This window comes from Myxocyprinus asiaticus, chromosome 3 (genome assembly GCF_019703515.2).
Source record: "Myxocyprinus asiaticus isolate MX2 ecotype Aquarium Trade chromosome 3, UBuf_Myxa_2, whole genome shotgun sequence".
NCBI classification, from domain to species: Eukaryota; Metazoa; Chordata; class Actinopteri; order Cypriniformes; family Catostomidae; genus Myxocyprinus; species Myxocyprinus asiaticus.
In genome coordinates this window covers 7,903,012-7,927,378 of record NC_059346.1, presented here as the reverse complement: position 1 = coordinate 7,927,378, position 24,367 = coordinate 7,903,012, and the positions used below count along the sequence as shown (strand labels likewise).

Below are 24,367 nucleotides of genomic sequence, written 5' to 3'. Positions count from 1 at the left end.
TTGCAGAGCCAATTTGTTTAAGACAAAAAAAAACATTTACATTTAGTCATTTAGCAGACGAATTGAAGATTCGAATTGAAAATCCAACAATTAGGCTTATCATTATTTGTGACAGCTTCAACGATTAGTCACAAATTTGTGTCATTGCTTTCCTTTGTGAAAATGAAGTAGACTCATACATGTTTATGAAAATGAACACAATCACACACCATTCAATGAGTCTGGAAAAGTTTAATGTAAAATCTATAAACTGTTGAGATTAGGACAGTGGTACGCCAGAATGCCTGCAGCCATCTGTGTGTCAGTCCAGAGTCTGGATTTGTTTCAAGCCTTGAGATCCTGGACGTCATTGGTGCCATGCTGCACTACCGGCAATGACCGGCTGGTGTCACAGTTCGTCCCGAGGCGCTCTGAGAGGGAAATGTTTGAACTCCTCAGGGACCTCCTCGCCTTTCTGTGATCTCTTATAGAAACCAAGAGAATCCAGCAAACTGCTGATCTCATCTGCCTTCATATTATTCACAGGAATAATCTGAGAGGAATTAAAGATAATAAATCAATTTACAACTTGCACAATCTCTGAATTGTTCAATTCAGTCTCTGTCAAACAAAAGCTGTCGTAATTATTGCTATATCATTATTACACAATAATATATATATATATATATATATATATATATATATATATATATATATATATATATATATATATATATATATATGGGGGGGAGGTTCAAGAAAAAAGCCTCTGCTCTCATGCAACAACAAATTCAAGCATCTTCAGTTTACCAGACACTGCTGGAACTTAAAATGGGACCAGGTTCAATGGTCAGATGAAACAAAAATAGAGCTTTTTGGCAGCAAACACCAGAGATGGGATTGGCGCACACAGAGAGATATATGGAAAGTTTAGGGTATGGAAAGGTACCCCATGCCCATTGTTAAATAAGGTGGTGGATTTTTAACGATGTGGGGCTGTTTTTATGCCAGACGTCCTGGACATCTTGTTCGGATACATGGCATCATGGATCGAATACCAACAGCGTGTGCTTTGGCACAGCCATTGACCAGGAAAATAAAAAAATGGCACTCCATGTCAAAAAGGTTGCCTACCCCTGCATTAGAGGATAGAATTTTGTGAATATTTTGAATGAAAGATCAGAAGGATATGCTCATATCATAAGGGTGGCAATATTTTTGGCCACAACTGTGTATATATATATATATATAGAGAGAGAGAGAGAGAGAGAGAGAGAGAGAGAGAGAGAGAGATTGTGGAAAAAATATATTGTGCCCTATATAAAAAGATTAATTGTGCAAAAAAATATAACATCATTTTTATTTTCATTTTTTTCCAAAAACCAGTAAGATAACATGATACTACATCTCACCTTGACCTCCTCGTCCTTATCGTTGTAGAAAATCAGGCGTGGATTTTTACTCTCTCCTGAATCATACTCCAGATTATGACTTTAAACAGTAGGCTAAGGTTAACAGCGCTAGGAAAATGACCTTTGAGGTCACGAAACACATGGCTGTGGCCTCTAAATGTTTAAACATATGGCAGCACAAAACCAGCACACCAGGCTTGTTTGAATTAACATTTATGCTCTTGTAAAATGCTGTCTTACCAAATCAACTAAACTGAATATGGGGATACTGATGATGACAAAAGCTGACTTAAAAGAAATATGCAATAAATCTGTCACACCTTCCCTCCCCCAAACAAAATCTATAAGACAGTAGTCTCCCATCTCAAGTATGAGTTACAGGAAAAACAAATACATTTCAATGGATTTTGATGGTAATGCATGGAAATGTCAGGATACTATAATGCCCATCGCTCCATCAAGAAATTGTAGAGCTCTGGCATCTTCTTTATGGATCATCCGACCACACTGGGAGCCTGGGAATGGACAGAGCAAAGATGTATAATCAGCACTCCATTCAAATCAAAGCAAAATAGAATAAACAAAAGAAACCTTATACATGTGCACTAAGGCCATGTCCACACTGATATATTTGCATTTGAAAACACATTGATTTTGCTACTTTTACACCTCTCATCCTCACTGGAACGGTATTTTCCTCCACTGAAATCTGAGACTTTCAAAAACGCTCTCCATAACTGCATACTTTGGAAAACTACGACATTAGTAAACTGAAAGTGGATTAAAATTGCCTAAATGTTTTTTAAAGCTGCACTATGTAAGATTTTTTTTTCTTTAAATTGCCATTATTGATTGAGTACATATACAATCAATGTTCAAAACAATGTCCTTACCTTTCCCTGATTCACTACGGTAAGCCTTTAGGCTGTCGGGTTTGATTTTTGCACGAAATCGCTGCATTATGACATTCATCTTTGTGCCATTATGTCATATCCACATACACAGGAAAGAAGTTCTGGCTGTCTCATGTCAGGACAGCATCGTTGCAGTCTAGATGGATGTTTATCTGTTATCCATTCAGCAAAGTTGTTTATCTGCTATAATGCTTGGATATGTTTTCTGGTAGGGTTGTTGAAGCTTATATTGCTTATCATGCTTTTATGAATCGAACATTACTCGTGTGTTAACCGATCGCGATGTATCTATGTTGTCTGGTGAAGTTACTGTGACATGTTTAATATGGATGACTTCTGAAATTGACTTCTTGTAATTGTTATAATGCATATTTAAGCTTATTATTTTTATGTTTAATAAAGTATATTTTATCCCCATCATTATTTAATCCACGTTTTATGTTTTTAGTTTACGGACATGATATTGCAGTAACTGAGAATGGACAGTATAGTATAAAAATAATAAAGTCTTCTTGAATTAAGTTTCTATTAGGGATGTGCACAAATAATCGATTAATTGAGTACTCGTTCAGCTTTAAATATTTGACTAATAAAAACATAACTCCAATATTGTAATTCATTTTTTGTTTTTTTTGTTTGTACCTTTCTCTGCTGTGGGCAACATTATAAATGCTTCTTTTACCCAAATCTTGCCGTTAGTTCTCCTAAATAAAATTCTTCCATTATTTAAATTGATTGTATCGCTTCAGAAGACTTGGAATGTACAGTGTTACTGTGTGAGTGAAATGTTTATTTATTTTGTATTTTTTTATTTATTTTTTTAATCTAAAACAATGCGTGGCGCTAAGTTTGTCATTAATAAAACATGTTAAAAAATTGAAGGTTGAACTTAAATTCAAAATTTCAAGTAATCGATTACTCATTTACATCCCTAGTTTCTATGCTAATGTAACCGCAGTTCTCTCAAGATGAATGTGGTTTGTCTATGAACTTTTTTTTTTTTTTTTAAACTGCATCAAGATTGTGGGTTAAACTGATATTAATGTGTAATTAAAGTGTCTATACTCTAAGTCAGGCCTATTCAACTGGTGGTCCGTGGGCCAAATCTAGCCCGTTTTAAATTTTCAGTGGCCCGCTTGAGGTTGTCTGCTGTCTACGTTTTGAATCTGTTCTCACTGTTTTTCAGTTGTTCTCCTATGCCAACTTGTGCTAGAAGGACGTCACACCACATCTTGATGACAAGCGTAAGATCATTGCATCTATAATAAACGTAACTGTTATTGTTCAATAAAACATTTTGTTTGAGATTTACTCATTCTGTAATGAAGCAGTTTTGAAAGCACTTTTTAGATTATATTTATTTAAGAAATGTTGTCTATATAGTGAACAGTATATTTTATTTATATAGTGAACAAATATTATAAGTCTGCTATAACAGAATATCTGTAGATAGAAGCTTTTCGATGAAAAAATATCCTGGCTTGGCCTGCGAACCCCGAAGATTTTTCCTATCTGGCCCACTTGTCGATGAAGTTGAATAGCCCTGCTCTAAGTGCATTGTGCTTTCAACATTTTAATGACCTTAAATGTTTTTGCCTTCACTATATTTAAAATAGCCCTGCGGTGTGTGACATGAATTTTTAAAATGTACAAATATTCATTGTAATCTCTAAATGAATACATAAATAATTTTTATAAAATAATTTACAAAATGCTGTTTAAAGGCAGTTTTAGATTGAGTATAGCTTGTCACACTGCAAAACATCTAAAGTTCCTTAAAGTGTTTCATGTCAGCCACCATGTATAGGTTTCAAACTGTCCAAACTTTCACTGAGCACTTACCAGCAGTTTACCTCTGGCTATAACAAGCTGTTCCTCCTCAGCACTGCTCTCTGAAACATTTTCAGCACTTCTGCCTGTGGCACACAGAGTCAACAGGGCCACCAGTGTGATCAACATACCGCTGGGGTGGAAGACCTCCACGTAGCCAAAAAGATTGAGGTCCTTTGGTGAAATGAGGGTCTTTTCAGTCGATATGGGCAGGCTGATAGAAATCCGCTAGCATGTGGCAAAGTCTGATTGGTCGATTTGTCGGATTTTGGTTGATGGAAATCAGGAAAAACATTAATTAAAGGAAATGATTGATTAAGCAGGACTTGAAGTCAACAAATACATAACAAAAGAAGACATAAGACTGTAATTTGCTTGAAAAAAGTCTCTAAAGTTTTGTTACATTTTAAGTTTTTTTTTTTTTTTATTATTATTATCAGAGTGTTGTGGCCTCTGGGCAGCTGCAGCTGTGTCAGATTCTCCCACAGTTTACTGATGAATAACTAGCAAAGGCAAACCTCAACAGCTGCTGTGTAATAATGTTCTAATGGAGTAGAGTCACTGAATTCTTATATGAATTCACAGTGCTCCTTCACATAGCAAATATAGTTTTATCTTATTTTATTTGTTTATTTTATTTATTTATTTATTTTTTGCATTTAATGGTAATTTAAGACCCACTTTATATTAGGTGTCTTTAACTACTATGTACTTAAGCATTTGATATAATGTACTTATTATGTGCATATGTGCAGTTGCATTGCACTTACATTTAAAATACCTGTATTTAATTACATCTGTAGTTACACTGTTAACCTTAACCCTGAACTTAACCCTACCTTAACTCTTACCCTAAACCCTAATCTAAACCCTAACTCTACCCCAAACCTACCTGTACCTCAACCTCGGTAGCAGCAAATGTGAATCTTGTGAGAATTTTATCAATGACTCCAATCTTTGTATTAGGTTTTTAAAGGTATATTGCAAAGTGTGAATCAGTCAAGTCAAGTCATTTTTATTTGTATAGCGCCTTTCACAACACACATTGTTTCAAAGCAGCTTTACAGAAAATCAGGCATTAACAGAAAATGAAACTGTAATATCTATAATGTCTTAGAGTCATCATTGTATATTTTGATAAAATACAATGAGTATGTATAAGGTTTTAATAATATGGTGCATGAGTTTTATGGACCTTCATGATATTGTTATGTCCCTTTTGGAGTATGTACATTCTTCAGAATTTCCCCTTCTTTATTCAGTGGGAAAAAATAACAATATATGAGTTTGGAATGACATGACATTGAGTAGTATTTATGGACCTCATTCAGAGCAGCACCTTATTTAATTTTTGATAATGGAGGCTGTGAGGGATAGACTTACAGTCTCTTCAGTGGGTTGTACTGTTATTAAAATGGTTTTTAATCATTCCGCTGATGAAACATTGAAAAAAAAATCTGTCCAACAAAAATTCAGTATACACAAAACTCTAGTTGTAAAAATTAAATGTGATCTAGGAACTTTATACAGCTTTATAAAGTGCATGCTTTATGAAGTGACTGTAAGCCTCAATTTCATTCCTGTCAAAAATTAAATATGGCGCTACACTGTGAATGAGGTCTATTCGGGTTTTTTTAAAGGTAAAAAAGCTTGGGAGTCGTGTGGCGCCATTACGGGGGTCAGACGTGTGAACGGTGAGCTCTGCGCACTTTGCTAGTTTTTAATACTTTTTGTGTCATAAACCGGTGAGATTCAATACACCCTGTTCCATAACTGTTCTATGAAGACAATATGTCAAAGAATTCAAAATCATCGGTCTCTGGAGACATTAAAAGACACTTATGTGCTCAAGCTAATACCCCTGACAGGGCCACAGACCAGGGACTCAGTTTGGACAGTGGGGTGGGAGAGATTCAGCGTCAACTGTCAAGCATGTTGGTGATGCTGATGAAGGTCGTAGAGGACTTGGAGGATCTTGCTGTAATACGTTGATCAATTACGGCCATGGAGACGAAATTCTCTGAGTTGGTTACAAGAATGGGGGATGTCGAGAAACGGATTGATTATCTGGAGTCATCAGAGACGGAATTAGCTGCTAACCCGCTAGCGACCAAGGCAGATTTGCAGTGCGTCTTGGAAAAGTTGGAAGACCTTGAGAATCGTAATCGGCAAAACAACATCCGAATTGTTGGATTTTCTGAGAATGAAGAAGGCCGAGATATAGTGAAATTCCTAAACGAGCTCTTCCTGAGTCTGCTCGACATAACAGGCCATAAGATGGAAATTGAGTGTGCACACAGAGTCCAGGTTCGGAGATCCATAGAGGGAGACAGGCCCCGAACAATTCTGGCCAAATTTCTGAGATCATCCGATAAAGATCTCGTGTTACGCGAGGCGAGGAGTAAAGGAAGGCTTTCTTGGAAGAGCCAAGTATTTTCTTGTTCCCAGACTTTGCGAATTCGACAAGAGAGAAATGTGATCGATTCAAGGAATGCAAGAAACTCGTACATCAACGGAAGATCGCTTTTGCACTGATGTTTCTGCCCAAACTGAGAATAGATACTAAGGATGGCCGCAAAATATTTACATGCCCACAGCAAGCAATGTCCTTCATAAAGACAATGGAGTGAGTAAGCCATTTGGTGATTTTCATGTTGCTGCCTAGTGGGCCTGACTCACTGAACATACACTTGACTGTCCGAGGAAGCTAGGAACCTTTTTCGTTTCTTTTTGTGCTGGTTCCGCCTAGCGGCTGGAGTTTGTTTTGTGGAATAACACTCCTTCAAGAAACTTTTGCATCAACGTAGGGTCGCTTTTACACTGAAATTCCCGGCAAGATTGAGAATAGATGCTAAGGATGACCGCAATATATTTACTTGTCCCCAACAAGCATTGTCTTTTATAAAGTCAATGGAATGATTAAGTCATTGTGTGGCGCTCGCTTTGCAGCCAAGTGGACCTGACTCACTAAACATTCACTTGACCGTCAGAGGAAAATGGGCACCTTCTTTATTTCTTTTTGTGCTGGTTCTGCCTAGCGGCTGGAGTTTGTTTTTTGTAGTAACACTCCTTCGGGACAGTTGTGGATGAATCTGCATGTTCTTTGTGCTTATACCTCCTACTGGATGGAGTTTGTTTTGTGGAATATTTTTTGCAGGACATTGGAATGATTAGGTCATCTGCTGCACTTATGAAACAGCCGGCTCACTGAATATTCATTATATATATATATTTTTTTTTTGTTTTTTTGTTTTTTGTTTTTTGTGTGTGTGTGCTGGTTCCGCTAGAGGCTGGAGCCTGTTTTGGGGAGGAACACACCTTTGAGACAGTATGTGGATGAATCTACACATTCTTTGTGTTTATTCTGCCTATTGGCTGGAGTTTGTTTTATAGATTTTCTTCTATTATGTAATTCTGTCTCACAAAATTTGTATAGAAGCACCGGTCTTGAGCAATCCGACGGCAAAGTTGTCGCGGGGGCTCTTGTAGGCGTACACGGACTGTTTGAGTTTAGAGGGATGGACGACAGTTGCCGCTGTCGTGCGTGGGGAATAATGCGCACGTTTTTTTTTTTTTTTTATGTTTGTTTGGTTCGGGGGGAAGTTCGGGGTTTGATTGTTTCACTAATGTTGGAAGGTGGTCTTTACAATCTTGTTTTTGACACACAATCTATTTTTTCTAATATGTTAAAATGTTAAATGTTAATATGAGTGGATTGTTTCTCTCCATGTGGAATGTGAATGGGTTGGGGCACCCCATAAAAAGAAGGAAGGTTATTTCTTTTCTTAAACATAAGAAATATGATATTGTATTTCAAGAAATGCATCTGTGGCAGGGAGGAGGAGGGTGGGACCAGGTCATGATGCTGCACACCCAGCCCCTAATCAGGCTAATCAAGCCCTCAAGAGGGATAAAGGCGACCGGAGGTGGCATGTGTTTGTCTTTTTGTTTAAGTTTATTATTAAATTATTATTTATATTGTCAAGCCGGTTCTTGCCTCCTCCTTTCCATTGAACTTTGTTACACTGGTGCCGCAACCCAGGAAGGAGGAGGGATGCGCTGTCATGGAGTCCTCGCCACTGCCATCCACCCAAAGGAGCAGGGGGACGGAGGAGTTGCTGCCGACCGCCTGGATGCAAAGTAATGGCCGCCATCAGTGAGGGGAGGAGGGGCTCGCTGCCGGCCACCTTTATCCCTCTTGATGGCTTGATTATCCTAAATAGGGGCCTGGTGTGCAGCATCACGACCCGGCCCCGCCCTTCTCCCTGCCACAGCAACTTTTCCTGCAGGAAGCTGAAAAATTTGGAAAGATATGGGGTGGACATGTTTTCTTTAGTGCTGGCTCAAGTAAGAGCAGTGGAGTCATTACACTGATAAGTAAACATCTACAATTCAAATGTCTCAAACAGATTAATGATAAATTAGGAAGTGTCATTATTGGTCATAATGACTCATGTTTTGGCATGTTTTGGCAGGAATTCGGGGGCAAAGGTTGATTTTAGCTAAAATTTACGTACTTAACGTTGATGATCAGGGCTTTTTTATAGATCTTGAAGGGATGTTGCAAGCCGCTAGCACCCCTCATGATATAATATTGGGAGGAGACTTTAATCTTTTGATGGACTCAGTCCTTGATCATAGTGAAGCAAAACTGTGCAAGCCCCCTAGAGCAACATTGACACTCACAGGATGTGTAAAAATCTTGGTCTTACAGATATTTGGAGACTTTTGAACCCACCTGGTAGGGAATACACATTTTTTTTTTTTTTTATATCTAAGTCTCTAATTTCATCTATTGTGGATTGCTCAACTGGAAACATCTTAGTCTCAGATCACGCCCTGGTGAGTAGGGGTGTTGCCACATACGGAGAAAAAGAAATCATATAGTTGGCACTTTAATATATCCCTTTTGCAAAATCTTGAATTCCAACAAATGTTAAAGGCTGAATTCAGTGTGTATATGTAGACCAGCTGGTCCTCAAGTGTCCTCTGTAGGCATGGTTTAGGAGGCACTTAATGTGGTTCTTAGGGGTCGGATCATATAGTATGCCTCATTCATCAAAAAGTCCAAAGCACGAGAACTCGTGGAGTTGGAAGGGAATATTAAAAGTGCCGAGGCAGAGCTGAAGCGCCGAATGTCATCTGATGGCCTCAGAGAATTGACCCGATTGATATACAGATATAATACTATTTTGTCACGAAAGGTGGAGTTTTGGCTATTTATGGCATGACAGTCATACTTTGAGTTGGGGGACAAAGCAGGGAAGCTTTTGGCTAGATATATAAAGAAGAGAGAGTCTTTTTCTACAATTCTCTCAGTGAAATCTGCTAGTGGTGAAATTGTTACCTCGGCCATTGATATTAATAATGTTTTTAAAGAATTCTATCTTGATCTTTATAGTTCCACGTCTTCGTCTACTGATGAAGATATTAGAAACTTTGTGGAACCATTAGAACTCCCTAAACTGACAACTGAGCAAAAAAATTATCTTGATTCTGAGATAAACTTGGAGGAGCTTGGTGAGGTAATTAAGGTCTTGCCTACAGGCAAGGCTCCGGGGCCAGATGGCTTTGCCGCTAAAATTTTTGGGATCTTATGCTACAGAATTGGCTCCACTTTTGCTAGAAGTTTATACAGGATCATTAAAGAATGGAAAGCTTCCGCCAACCATGACACAAGCCCGGATCAGTCTGATACTTAAAAAGGACAAAGATCCAAGAGAATATAAGAGTTACCATCCAATTTCCCTGATCCAGCTAGACGTTAAAATATTGTCAAAAATTCTGGCTAACCGATTAAGTAAAGTTATGACATCTATTATACATACATATCAGGTGGGGTTTATTCGGGGCCACAGCTCTTCTGATAACATTAGGCGTTTCTTCAATATCATGTGGTCAGTGGCGAATGATCAGACTCTGGTCACTGCCATCACACTTGACACCGAAAAGGTGTTTGATATGGTAGAATGGGATTATCTTTTTAAGATTCTGGAAATATGCAGGTTTGGGAATACTTTTATTGGATGGATTAAGTTACTTTATAGACACCCGGTAGCAGCGGTATAAACAAATGGATTCATTTCAGATTATTTTACTCTGGATAGGGGCACCCGGCAGGGATGCCCTCTTTCCCCATTATTGTTCTGTCTTGCCCTGGAACCATTGTCAGCCACAATAAGAAGGGAAGGTAATTTTCCAGGAGTGGTGGCGGGATGTATGGTGCATAAGCTTTTGCTTTACACAGATGGTATTTTATTATTCGTCTCTGACCCCACTAGATCTATGCCTTGCCTCCACAGAATTATGAATTCCTTTTCTAAATTCTCAGGATACAGAGTCAATTGGTCTAAATCCGAAGCTTTGGCTCTGACAGTGTACTGCCCAGTAATGGCTTTTCAGCCGGGGCGCCTTTCAGTGGCCCAAACAGGGCATTAAGTATTTGGGCATTTTATTCCCAGCAAATTTGTCTGATTTAATTAGAGTTAATTTTGACCCCTTAATAAAAAGTTTTTCGAGTGATGTGTGCAGGTGGGCTTCATTACATTTATCTATGATTGGGAAGGTTAATGTTATTAAAATGAATTTTATTCCAAAATTTAACTACCTGTTACAATCTCTTCCTGTAGATGTCCCCCTATCTTATTTCAAGCAATTTGATAGTATAGCAATGTCTTTCATTTTGAATGGTAAGCATCCCAGATTGCATTTCAATAAGTTACATAGGCTGATTGACAAAGGTGGGCTAGGCCTACCCAAAATTTTGTTTTATTATTATGCATTCAATCTCAGACATTTGGCTTATTGGTCTCTTCCACCTGAGAGAGCCCCTCCCTGGTTTTGTATTGAACAGGAAGTTCTTGCCCCTATTTCGCCATTGCAAAGCCTTTCTTTTAATCTGAACGGAGAAGTTAAGTTACACCCCATTGTCTTGCATTTGCACTCGGCGTGGACAAAAGTGTCCAGAGTGTTTAATTCGGACATTTATTTAAATGTTGCCTCAAGCATATGGCTGGACCCCAAATTATGTATTAATAAGTACCCTTTTTGCTGGTCAGAGTGGATCGTGAGGGTGGTAACTACACTCGGTGTCCTATATGAGAGTGGAATGTTGAGATCCTTTGAAAATTTGGTTCAGCATTTTGGGATTCCCAGATCTCAGTTCTATAAGTATTTATAGCTGCGCCACTTGCCCTGTACTATTTTTGGGAGTAGTTTACACCCCCCTAAAGTGGCAGATACTCTGGGAGTGGTGATTACTGCTTTTGGAAAAGGTCATGAGGCATCAGTGTATTTCTACCTGCTAATTCAGTGTCTGGGGGACAGAACTTCAACTTCTCTTAAGAGATTATGGGAGAAAGATTTAAACTTTGTATAGGAGGAGGGAGTGTGGGCTAGGATTCTGAAAAACATCAAGTCTGCATCTATAGATGCAAGGGTGCGCCTTATGCAATTCAAGATTTTACATATATTCTATTGGACCCCCTCTAGATTGTAAAGGCTTCGTCTTAAAGACACAACCACCTGCTAGTGATGTCAATCAGAAGATGGAGACACAACCCATATCTTTTGGGGGTGTGTTAAGATCCAAGAATTTTGGTTGAAGATACAGAGTTTAATGTGTTAGGTATTGGGCACTAAAATTTTATTTTGCCCCAGACCTGTATTAAAGGTGATGGGGCGGTCATTAATATGGAGAATAAGCACATAAAAAACTGGGTCCTAACTAGCGTTATGATTGCCAGACAGATAGTTTTAAGGGGTTGGAAGTCGGGGGCCAGGGTAGCTCAGTGGTAAAATAAGCTGGCTACCACCCCTGGAGTTTGCTAGGTCAAATCCCAGGGCATGCTGAGTGACTCCAGCCAGGTCTCCTAAGCAACCAAATTGGCCCAGTTGCTAGGGAGGGTAGAGTCACATGGGGTAACCTCCTCATGGTCACTATAATGTGGTTCGTTCTCAGTGGGGCGCATGGTGAGTTGAGCGTGGTTGCCGCGGTGGATGGCATGAAGCCTCCACACACGCTATGTCTCCGTGGCAACACGCTCAACAAGCCACATGATAAGATGCACAGGTTGACGGTCTCAGATGCGGAGGCAACTGGGATTTGTCATCCGCCACCTCATGAGGCGAATCACTACACGACCACGAGGACTTAAAAGTGTATTAGGAATTGGGCATTCCAAATTGAAAAAAAAAAAAAAAAAAAAAAAGGGTGTTGGAAGTCAGCTGGAGCGCCCCCATTTCAGGAGTAGTGTTTGGAGAGGGGCAGGGTGGCAGCATTTGAAGAGGGGTCATCCAGAAGACTGGGGAATTTAGACTTGTTTGTGTGGAAATGGAAATATGTAACTGACTTTTTTTGAGGGATCTTGGGGAGGGACAGTGGAGAGAGAGGTGTAGTGGATGAGTGTGATTATTATATACTGTATATATTTTTTTGTTTGTTTTGGTTTGTTTTTTTGTTTGTGTGTCTATAATCATGTGACCACTGGGGTGTTGTTGGGGGTCGGGCTGGGGTGGGGGGTGGGGGTAATAGTGGGGGTAAATATTGATTCTGTTGTATATGTTTTGCTTTTCTTTGTTTAATAGATGAATCAATAAAAATGTTAATCACAAAAAGGTAAAACAGCTGGAACCCCGAACACTACAAAAATAAACTTAGGTTATAAAGTTGGTTTTTGGGTGAGAACAGACCAAAATATAACTCCTCTTCCACTTTACACCTGGTCACTGCAGTCATCTAGCGCTGTGCACATGTGTCAAGCACTAGGAAGTGTAATTGAGCGTGAAATCATGATCGTGCCTAGAGACTGTAATGACAAGATATAAAGTAGAAAATGAGTTATATTTTGGTCTGTTCTCACCCAAAAACCAACTGGATCACTTCAAAAGACATTAATCAAACCACTGGAGTCTTATGTATTACCTTTATGCTGACTTTATCTCCTCTTGTTTTGGCCACCATTCACTTGCATTGTATGGACCTATAGAGCTGAGATATTCTCCTAAAAATCTTTGTTTGAGTTCTGCAGAAGAAAAAAAATCATACACATCTGGGATGGCATGATGGTGAGTAAATGATGAGAGAATTTTAATTTTTCTGTGAACTTTCCCTTTGAGAGCTGGGCTGCATTGTTTTTGGTCACCTAGAGAGGGCGACAGTGTTTCAGGGTGGACTTTTGGCACCATTTGGGTAAAAGTGCTACCAAAACTCTTGCCACAGGCAATTATGCTTCCAATGAAGAAAAAAAAAAAAATACATTCTCCATAGGAATGCTACAGCAAAACCATCATGCTCATCATCCGCAGGCAAAGCTGGGGCCCCGTCTCTGTGTCTCTCTCTATTTACAGCTGTGGCCAGGCGCTGATGTGTCAGATGACAGAGTACTCTCCCTTTAAAAACCCAGATTTCCCGTCTGGACCCATGTATATCTGTGAAGATGTAACAAAATGATCAATCTGAGTCCGCGGACTAGGTGAGCTTAAACATGGCTGTTATTTGGTGGGATAGATTCTTAGTTTTAGCAATAGAAACACTGTTGTGCAAGTAAGTGTCTTTTAGATTTTTCAGCAAACATTTAATCCATACTTTTATTTAAACCATATATAGTGGCGCCAAAAAGGATTTGGACACTTGGGACACACTTTATGTATGAATGTTTGAATGTTGTGTTTGCATGATAGATAAGAAAATATCAAACAGAGTGGTATTTATTTATTTATTATAAGACAGCACAAGCACACATTTCAAGCAAACATTTAACTATAAGTTATTTTTTTTATTTTATTTTATTATATTTTATGCTAAAACAACAGTTATTCTGTCCAAAATGAAGACCAAAAATATTTGGACAATTTCTGGTTTTCAAATGTTAGTGGAACATTTCCATTGTTAATGTGATGAACTACTTCTGTGGTTACTCTTCTAGGACAACTGTGTGAACTTGAGAGGAACTGACTTCATACATCCACTAAATTCACCTTGATTCCAGTCATTGCAAAAAAGACATAGAAAAGTTAAGTTAGTTCTGAGAAAAGGTCTGGCATCATTTGCCTGCAGATTCCATTTGCATACTTTGATATCTAAACCAATGATATTCATATATTTTTAAGTGTGTCTCAAGTGTCCAAATGTAGTTCAGAATAAATTAAGTTAATTTACCATTCATTCTTCCTTTAACACAGGACACACATATATAGTACGTTTAAGTCATATGCCTCTGGCTAAACATAAAAAAAAATGTTACGACCTCTTCCGCTCCTACACAAGAGCGCTACCGTTGCTGTACACACGTCAACATGCACGTAAGATCTGTTGCACACACACACTTGTCAGCATGTGGTTTTTCAGCAGCACCTATATGAGAGTAAGCCATTTCCTCCATCGGATCCTTCGGGCTCTCGTCCTCTCTCTCTCTCTCATTTTCCCCTCTTTATCCCCCCTCTCTCTTGTTTTTCTCCACACTCAGCATTTAGGTAGTGCTTCCTCCTGTTTCCAAAACAAGCTCAGTTTGATCCTGGACATCTGGATCCTTAGGGCATAGACACACACTGACTGACAAACACTCTTTCTGGTTGTTTTAAAGATCTATTGGGTTTTTATTTATTTATTTATTTTCTTCTGTGTTTCTTCTTTAATTTATGATTAGATTGTCATATTTTCTGAGTTCATTTTAAATAGTATAAATCCATTCATTAATACCTAAATAAACACTGAGACAAAACTTTTAAGTAATTATATAAAATATAAATTATTATGGTAAATCTTTACAATAAGGTTGCATTCATTAGCATTAGTAAATGCAATAGTCAACATGAACTAACAATGAGCAATACTTTTAAAGTATTTATTAATCTTGGTTAATGTTATTTCTACATATGCTAAAACATTTAGTACATTTAAAGTTGTATATTTAGCTAATGCATCATGAACTAACAATGTACATAAGTATATTGCTAACCAAGATATATGAATGCTATATCAAATAATTGTTCATTTTTTAATCATGATGTCTAATACATTAACTAATTTTAACAAATAGAACCTTATTGTAAAATGTTAGCTATTATTATTTATAAACATTAACGATATTGAGTAAACAATACTTTGGGTGCTTTTCAGTTATTTTAGCCAGAACATTTGGAAATTACTGTGTAATTTAAACTTGTCTGGTTAAATTGTCACAAACTCACTTACATGCATGCACATTTTGTTTACATCTTTTGTTGCCAAAAATTGTCATTATTTTCTTTTTTATTTATATATTTATTTTTTGGCAATGCAGAATTGGTTAACCCATGATTTTAGGTTCTGTTTTATTGAGATGATGATTAAAAAAGGATTATGGGAGTTTCAGTTTGTATATTTAGATTTTTGGGGTAGATTTGCACTTGTGGGGGTGACATCATCAGGCTGGATGCAGACTGCAAACTAGCTATACGTCAATCATAAATTGAATTCCTAAAGCTGATCACATATGAGATAATGGAGGGAAGGCAGAAAAAGAGAAAAGTGTGGATTGCCACCACTGCAGATCTACTCTTGTGCTGTATTTTAAGTCTCCTAATGAAAACCACATGCTTGCTGAAATAGTAGGGGCCCGGAGAGAGAGAGAGAGAGAGAGAGAGAGAGAGAGAGAGAGAGAGAGAGAGAGAGAGAGAGAGAGAGAGAGAGAGAAGAGGGGGTGTGAAGGATAGAGCAACAGGATGTAGACACAGCTTTATATGAATACAGACACTTTTTAATGAATCCAGACTGTGGCCCTCTTAGATCCTGAGAGAAAGGGAGATTCATCAATGGAAGAATGATTAAAACAAATAATAATAATAATAATAACAACAAAATAAATGAACTCCTTAAGGAGTAAAATTGAGGTTAAAATTGAGGTCTCTTAGTTTAACTACTAGGCAAGGTCATTGTTGGATTACAGGAGAGGGATGGTAAATTATCTTGGGTTCACTAAAGTCTGCCATTCAGATTTGTTTTGTTTAAGTCTCTTTCAGTTGATCTGTCATTTCCACGCTAATGCTGAAAGGATTTACCTTGCTATTTCAATAATTTTAATTTAATATTCTGTTACTTGTCTGATATTGCCATTCTGAAAGATAACCTTTTTAATTTCTTATTATGTCATAAGTGAACCTTTTTAAAGCTGAAGTCTGTAGCTTTTTCAATGTTTTCAATGTCGTAGGTTAATTTTCTCTAAAACTGTAAACTGTGGCACTATAAAAGGTTCTCTGTTTATTTGAGCGGCCCGCCCAGCCCGACACAGCAACACTGAATCAACCAATGGCATGTGTTTGTGGCAGGACTATCTGTTTGTTTGATCAAGAGCAAATGGGGGCCATATTCGGAACGCTGTTTAAAAACAAAGTTTAATTTTGCAATTCCTTTCGGTGGCGCAGAAATGACACACTTTAGCTTTAAGTTCCTATGATGTCATAAGAAAACCTTTCTAAGTTCTTTTCAGTGTCATTCACAAAAGTACCCCCATAGTGACGTCATCTAGTATCGACCATTTTTCTTCTGACGTTGTTCCCATGCGCGATTTAATAGCAACAACAAAATCAACAACACTGATGGAGGACGCCAGGATCAGAGCTACAATTTTATTAGGGCTGTTTTATACTAAATTTGGCTGCATCCCAAAACGTAGGCAGCTGTCTTAATGCCTGATCAGTTAATGGTTTAAACGACTGCGTTTCTGGATGAATGGAACTCTTTGAACAGTTTAAAAAGCACATTATTTCATCCTACCTCCTTAAACAGCCTCGAGAGGCAGCATTTTTCAGTTTTTGGATGCAGCCTGTGTCTTCAGGTTACAGTTACTATAAACGTATAATCACAATCTTTTACAATAAAGGGTTTTATGACTCAACATAAATTACTGTACTGAAATATGCACTCATTTACTTAAAAAAGATGTCTTGATGCAAGTTAACCATGCAGTAACAGGCACGCAATACTTCCCTCATGCAAACTAGATTTCATGACTGTTTAGTTTATAATAGAGTTTCATTATCCATCATTCCAGGGAAAATTTGACGCAGTAATCCAGAAATCACTTTATTTTCTGTATAGTCACAAAGTCAATAGTGCAGATGTGATGAAAACTCAAAGCATGTCTCCCGATGAAGCCACACACACATATGTGAAACAGGTGATCCTCTTTGGATACTTTGTTTTTTCTGTTAAGGGAATTGTAAAATTAGTGCAGTCCTCTGAGAAGAAGGTTAGCAGCTAAAATGTTTGTTTACAAATGGCAGCTGCGGAGGCCTGCACAGGCTGCAGCACCTCCAACAGTCCCTATAAGCCCCAAAAGTACCTACCCCAGTGTATGAGCTAAAAATATCCCCTAAAACGGCTCTGAGGAATTATAGTTCCTCAAGTGCGAAAGCGACGAAAAGTACCAGTCTTGGGGAAAAGTACATAAAACGGGCTTCAGTACCTGCAGTGGGAAAGGACCTAATGATGTCATAAAATAACCTTTTAAGTTCCAAAAGGCCCTTTCCCACTGCAGTAACTAAAGCCTGTTTTAGGTCAGGACTACTACTTTTCGTCGTAGTTCCTCTTATGCAGTTTAGTAGGATTTTAAAGGGACTTTTTAGATCCTAAAAAAAAGGTGCTTTTTTGGGACTTTAACGGGAGACGCGGTTTGAGTTTCTACTGTGTAATCTACTTATCTAATGTGTGACTATACAGAAAATATTGATTTCTGTATTACTACATTTAATTTCTCCTGGAATAACAGACATAAATAACAAGATGTATATAGGGAGTGGGTAACTGAACTCTATTATATACTAAATGTCATGAAATCTAATTTACATGAGGAATGTAATTGCGTGTTATTGCGTGGTTAACTTGCATCAAGACCAAGAACTAAAACAAAATGTTTTTCATTTTTGTTCATTATGGGCAAGAACTTTATTTTTTTAGTTCCGGTTCCAGCATTCCGCTGCCTCCTTTCCAATTGGCAACAGGTAAGAACTAAATTAAAGAATGGTTAATGAAGTTCTTTAAAAAAAAAAAAAAAAAAAAAAAAAAAAAAAAAGAAGAAAAAAAAAGAGTACTGTGTGCTAAGGGTGTGTGATGTACCAATTGCAGTGTTATCTCTCAAGAAAAAAAGGGACCTGGTCTGGAACAACAGGCTCAAAATGAATTGCCTCAACCAAAATTACTGATTTTTCCCTATGTGGGGGAAATCATAACAAGCACAGTATACAGAAGCCTAAATAAAATAACATATTTTCAATAAACTTATACTTAATATTAAATATATCCCCAAACTTTTAATATATCTCAAAAATATATCTGGCCATTTAAAGTCAATTAATAGTTAACATCTTTCTCTCCTGCATGCATGCACACACTGCTTGGGCGTGTTTGGACTATAAATCATTTTATACGGGACGAATATTTTAATTTTAATTATTTGTTTTAATTACATATCTGCTTCTCGGTCAGAACCCGGCAGCATCAAATCTGTATCAATGCATCATATCTAACAATAATGCAGTGAAGACTTCGAAACAACTGAGAAATTTTATTTTTACTTAAAAAATGTTCCGTAGAAATTATATATAGTTGTCTAAAAGGTCTCCAGCATGTCACAGAAGGCTACATCCACAATGTGCAATTAATCAAAGAAAAGTGTGATGCAGCAGTTTCCTTTAGAATCAAAGCATGTTCAACTAAAAAGAGAGAAGACTAATTTTGGGGGGAACAGGAAGTGGTGTAATTCCAAAAATGTATGGTAATAAACCATTTAGACTTTGGTTTCATGTCTATATATATATATATATATATATATATATATATATATATATATATATATATATATATATATATATATATATATATATATATATATTCATTCCTATATCATTATATATATAGGAATGAAATTAACTGGTTATTAACTGGTTACCAACATTTATAAATAATGTTTTCACTCTGGAACAATTGAAAGGGACCATTTTCGGTTACACTCTGCAAAAAATTTCTTTCATTTTCATTTTTTGTTTTCGTTCTTTGGAGCATTTTCAGTCCCTGATCAAGACATCTTTTTTTAATCAATGGGTGAGTAGTTCAGTACAGTATTTTATGTTGAGTCATCTCTCCTCTCACTGCAGCTTCAAGTATGCACAGGGGTATAGATCTACATCCTTGGGTACGCAGCACCTCGCGAACAGCTCAAGCGCCCAGTGTAAAGACTGTAACCTGAACAAAAATGTAGCTCCGATACTGGAGTCCTCCACGTTACTCTTGTTGCTGCTGCTAGTGAATTGCGTGTGCAAACAATGTCAGAAAAAAATGGTCGAAACTAGATGATGTCCCTACGGGGGTTCCTTTGTGTGTGCGAATCCAAGAGAGGGACACGTTTTCTTGAGTGTGCCGTTTCTCTTAATAGATCTAGAAATGTGGGAAAGGGGCTAATAATATTGTCATAAAAGAACCTTTTTAAGTTCCTGTGATGTTTTGAAAGATCCTTTTATGTACCTTTATTGTCAGAGGGAAGTCTTTTTAAGTTTCTATGTTAATATAGAGAAGTTTTTGAAGTTCATGTAACGTCAGGGAAAACTTTATAAGTTCCTATGATGTCATAAAAGAACATTTTTAATTTCCTATGATTTAATAAAATACATTTTAAGTTCCTAATATGAGATGAAAACCTTATTAAGTTCCTATTATGCCATAAAAAAGACTTTTGATATTAGTCAGATGAGTGAATGAATTTTAATGAGTTTTCTTTCCTGTACATTGCATTATATCTGAACTAACCAGGTGCAGCCAGTCACTGTTGCAAGTGGTTTGGACAGTAACATAGTCTAAATGAATAAATGCAAAGGAGCCGTTTGTTCTCCTTTTCAATGGCTCTTTGCTAGCCAATAGTCTTACGAAAGAGGAAATGAGCCCGTGAGCTGTTTTCCATTTTGGTCTAATCTGCATCACTTTATTTTGCTATGATAGTTACAGAAGCAGCTCTCCCTCTCTCTCTTCCTGAGATCCAGTAAAAAAAAAAAAAAAACATCTTTGGTCTGTAACCTGAGCCCTGAATAAACCGTACTACTTCCTCCTCTTGCAAAAGAGAGAGGGAAAAAGAGGGCGAGAGTGGCAGAGGAAAGAGAGAGGATAAGAAAGAGAACGAGGGAGGGAAAAGAGGGCAAAGGGGGTGGGATGTGCGGAGGGGGAGAAATACAGAAAAGTTTTCCGTTAGACGCAGATCTGCTTGCATAAACTTGACACAAAAATATGCTGACAAAGGGGGAAAAAGAGGTGTACAGACAACTGTTTGCTGACCATGTACATCTCTCACACAAAGAGGAAAGTTTAATTACAAAATCTATTTAGAAAGTCATTTATACGTCACGGCACAAAAGCATGAAAATGGGTGAGACGATGCTCGAAATCTTTTGTTGCAAATTAAAAATAAATAAATAAAAAATAATTATTACCAGTTGAAGGCTTAGTATAAAAGAGGAAATACTGTATCATGTCTTTGATATTTTAGTGGTGTTTGCAAAGACAAGCATCCCTATTATTTTTGCTTAAACTTAGGGTTAGAGATTTGAACAAACTTAACCCTACTGTAAGTATTAAAGGAATGTTCCGGGTTCAATTCAAGCTGAGCTACAACATTTGTAGCACAATGCTGATTACCCCAAAAAATATTTTGGACTTATGCCTATTTTATAAAAAAATAAAAACAAAATCGTAGTTACAGTAAGGCACAACAATGGAAATAAATTGGACCAGTCCATTAACATTAAAATACACACTGTTTCAAAAAATAGCCAAAAGACGAAAACATTATATGTTAACATGATTTTAGTGTGATAACATCACTTACTAACCATATCTGTGTAAAGTTATTTGCAATATTACAAATTAGTTTCCATGACGACACAACTCTGTAAGCGATGTTAACATGTATAATGTTTACGTCTTATGTCTTTACTTTTGAAACAGTGTGTATTTTAACGTTTATGGACTGGCCCCATTCACTCCCATTGTAGGTACGTACTTGTGACTGCAATTTTTATTTTATTTTTATAAACAAGAGACAAGCCATAAATATTTTTTGTGGCAATCAACATTATTCTGCAAATGCTGTTGATTAAGCTTAACTTGTATTGAACTTGGAACATTCCTTGAAAATTTTCAGTACATTTATTTGACAGACACTTTTATCCAAAACGATTTGCAAGCATATACACTCATCATAGTGTTCCTAATAAAGTGCCCAATGTGGTCTTCTGCTTTTGTAGCCCATCTGCCTCAAGGTTCGACGTGTTGTGCATTCTGAGATGCTATTCTGCTCGCTACAATTGTACAGAGTAGTTATCTGAGTTACTGTAGCCTTTCTGTCAGCTCGAACCAGTCTGGCCATTCTCCAATGACCTCTCTCATCAACAAGAGTCCCCAGAACTGCTGCTCACTGGAAGTTTTTTGTTTTTGGTACCATTATAAGTAAACTCTAGAGACAGTTGTGTGTGAAAATCCCAGGAGATCAGCAGTTACAGAAATACTCAAACCAGCCCGTCTGGCTCCAACAAACATGCCATGGTCGAAATCACTGAGATCACATTTTTTCCCCATTCAGATGGTTGATGTGAACATTAACATTAAATCCTGACCTGTATCTGATGATTTTATGCATTGCACTGCTGCCACACGATTGGCTGATTAGATTGTCGCATGAATAAGTAGGTGTTCGGGTGTTACTGATAAAGTGCTTATTTGAGTGTATATTTATATCTATATGTAGGGACCAGAAGACCATGGAAACTTGTAGTGTAGACAGTGCTAGGTGGATTGCTTGTGAATTGTAATCAGGTACTGATTACAAATTACATGACAAAAAATGCAATCAGTAGAAGAAGAAGAAGAATCAGTAATGTAATCTAATCAATTACATTTTTGTGTAATCTAATCCAATTACTTTTGGATTACTTTTGGATTACTTTTAATCTAATTCTGTTTTATTTTATGTGACATGCATTTTAGTAGGATAATCATATTAAAAGAAACGTACAAAGTGGAAGAAAATGTATTCCATTCTTTATTACTAACAAAAAGAGCTCCTTATGACATTTTTAAAAAGTGCATTAAACATTACATTAATGAATTAAACATTAAATCTAACAGTAATGACAGTGCATGGCCAAAGTTTATAATTGAAAACACAGAGCCATCAAGTTCATTTTAAGTGCATAAACCAATAGCAGCATTATGAACATTAATGACCATAAAATCAACATAAAGCGATCATAAAATGAACAAAAATTAATTACCATAAAATCAGCAGCAACAACGTTGCCTAGTTCAAAGCATTCATCTTAAAAACAGTGAAACGCTTTTAACCCTTACTGCTTACTGATAGTCCATTGCCTATTCCAAAGCTGAGGTTTACAATATTATCTTTTGAACAGCAAGAATATTCTAAAAGAGCAGAATATTTTAAAACACAGAGTTCCACCGAGTCACACAAGGAACAGCTGTGTCAAGTTTGATGTCAGTTTCATGCAGTGGACTTCACTGCATCAGCAGCAGCAGTAGAGCGATGGGCTTTGTTCCATATTGCAGCACATTTTGCAGTTAATCTATTGTGTACCCTGTGGGCAGGACCCTTATGGCATCGACTAGATCCTTTGAAGCAGTTAAGTTCAATGTGTGAGCTGCACACCATTGGTGAGTTTGTAAGAAATAAAAAATAAAAAAAATAAACCATATCTATTTCATTTTAGGTGCATAACACAATAGAAACATTGCATGAACCTGAAATCAACAGCAATGACATTGCTAGGTCAAAGCTAACAGCTCAAAACTCTGACACACTTACTTTTAATAGTCTTAGTACTTAGACTACTTAGTAATAGTCCATCACCAATTCCTTAGCTGAGGTGCATATCTTACTGTTGTAACATAAAAGGAGCACATGCTCAAAATGTTCATCTGTGAGACTATTGCACTTCAGGGTAAGAATATGATGATATTGATATGAAAATTATCAATAAATTATTAACAGTTTACTGCCGTTGCCTTGTTAATATGTAATCATGTAATCTATAAAAAACTAACTGTAGTCCGATTATGAGTATTTTAAAATGTAATTTAATCCAATTACAAATACTTTATTTTTGTAATCTGATTACATGATCTGGATTACATGTAAACCGTTACTACCCAGCACTGAGTGTAGATCATGGAGTTTGAGTTCTTTTGACTTTGACCAGTAAGCAACCAATTAGCAACCATCTAGTAATGCCATGAAGAACACCCTAGCAAATGCATAACAATGACCCAGCAACCGTTGAGTTGCATAGTGAATTTACCAAGCACCACTCTTATTTTCATAAGAAAATGTAAAAATCTAGTTAGTACAATTGACATTGATTTATTAGGTTTTGTCTGCTTTAGAACACAATATATTACAATTCACAAATCATCACCAAACTGGTTAACAGATTTTGTGAAAGTGCAGTAATTCATTTTATTTTTAGCCCTACATCTCATTAACTATATGATTAACTGCTCTGTTATCACCTCAAATCACTCAGACTTATATCACAGTGTGAGTACAGTAGATTTAGCCTGTAATAATATATTATACACACATATGATCTCAGCGCTGTAGCGGTACAGCGAGAGCTGAGCTCAGCATCCAGTGGTTAGCGGCAGTGACACGTGCCAAGCGTCTTTCCAGTAATAACCCACATATGGCAAAGACACAGACACGTATGAAAACAAAATGGCAAAGGATTGAGCTAGAGCATTTTGTACAAATCGGAGAATACAGTGGCCCTAAAAAAGTATTTGGACACTTAACACTTGTTTGAATTTTATAGCTTACATAAGAAAATTTCACAATTAAGTGGCATCTGCAAATAAATAATGCTAAAGCTTTTAGAACTAACTTCACTTTTCTGAGCCACATTTGTAGCCACAGGTGTAGTTCATCACATTGACTGTGGACATGTTCCACTAGTTTGACAACCAGAAAGTGCCCAAATATACCTTTTGTGTTCATTTCGAACATTATATCTATTGTTTCATCATTTAAAACCTAAAAAAAAGTATTTTTTGTTACATGTTTTGCTAGGAAAAGTGTGCTTGTGCTATTATTATTTTAAATGAAAGCCAATTTGTTTAATATTTTATCTAATGCAATTAAATTCATACACTACCATAATGGGTATATGTCAAACAACCACGGTTTTACCACTTGATAA

At 37.0% G+C, this 24,367-nt stretch overlaps 1 pseudogene; it reads right to left on the bottom strand.

The window, feature by feature from the left end:
• Window positions 1–211: 211 nt before the first annotated feature.
• Window positions 212–4,325, bottom strand: LOC127430674 (selenoprotein M-like; annotated as a pseudogene).
• Between the last annotated feature and the right edge of the window lie 20,042 nt (window positions 4,326–24,367).